The sequence below is a fragment of the Gossypium hirsutum genome, chromosome A13, assembly GCF_007990345.1.
Source record: "Gossypium hirsutum isolate 1008001.06 chromosome A13, Gossypium_hirsutum_v2.1, whole genome shotgun sequence".
Taxonomy (NCBI): Eukaryota; Viridiplantae; Streptophyta; class Magnoliopsida; order Malvales; family Malvaceae; genus Gossypium; species Gossypium hirsutum.
In genome coordinates, this window is record NC_053436.1 from 21,187,594 (window position 1) to 21,188,616 (window position 1,023).

General features: G+C 39.2%; 1 non-coding gene across 1 annotated transcript; it reads left to right on the forward strand.

The window, feature by feature from the left end:
* The first annotated feature begins 295 nt into the window (after positions 1 to 295).
* On the forward strand, positions 296 to 402 carry LOC121213271 (small nucleolar RNA R71). Its single transcript, XR_005908654.1, has one exon. It is a non-coding gene; the product is annotated as a small nucleolar RNA R71 (small nucleolar RNA).
* The last annotated feature ends 621 nt before the right edge of the window (positions 403 to 1,023 follow it).

The window sequence follows — 1,023 nt, forward strand, 5'->3', positions numbered from 1 at the left end:
TTGCATTACCGGATGTAGCTGCGTAGAAACATATAAACCATCAATTTTCTTATTTAATTGCTCTACCTGATTTGATAACATGGTGACTGCATCTAAATTGAAAACATCAGCTGCTTTCATTGATTTCGCCTTCATGACTTGCCACTAATAATTATTCAGTGCCATTTGCTCTATAAACTCATAAGATGCTTTAGGTGTTTTATTATTCAGAGTTTCACTGACTGCTGTATCGATCAATTACCTAGTTCAGGGATTCAAACCGTTGTAGAAGGTTTGAACCTTTAGCCATAGAGGTAACCCATGGTGAGGGCACCATCTCAATAAGTCCTTATACCTCTCCCAAGCATCATATAGGGTCCCTAAGTCAATATGAATGAAAGAAGAGATATCATTCCTCAATTTGGCTGTCTTAGCCAGTAGAAAGTACTTCAGTAGGAATTTCTCAGTCATTTGATCCCATGTAGTGTTAGAACCTCGTGGTAAAGAATTCAACCACTTTTTAGCTTTATTCCTCAATGAGAAAGGGAATAACCATAGGCAAATGGCGTCATCAGTGTAACACCCCGAACCCGAAACCGACACCGGAGTCGAACACGAGGTGTTAACTGACTTTAACCCCTTATAAAATTTATTTTCCAGACACTGCCCAATCTGTGTACTAGTCGTTTTAAAAATCATATCTTGAGTTTCGTAACTCGAAAATCAGTTTCGTAATTTTTCCCAGAAACTAGACTCATGTGCCCATCTATGTATTTTTTTCTAGAATTTTTGGTTGGGCCAATTAGTACATTTTATTAGTCAAAGTCTCCCATGTTGCAGGGGTCGACTACACTGACCTTTTCCCATTACGACTTGGATATCTCCCTGCACGGGGCTTCAATACTGATGCTGTTTGTTTCTATGAAAACTAGACTCAGAGTGGAATCTGTACATATATGGTACGACCCCTAATTATCTCTGGTTAATTTATAATGAATTTCCAAAGTCGGAGCAGGGAATCCAGAAACCGTTCTGGCCCTGTCC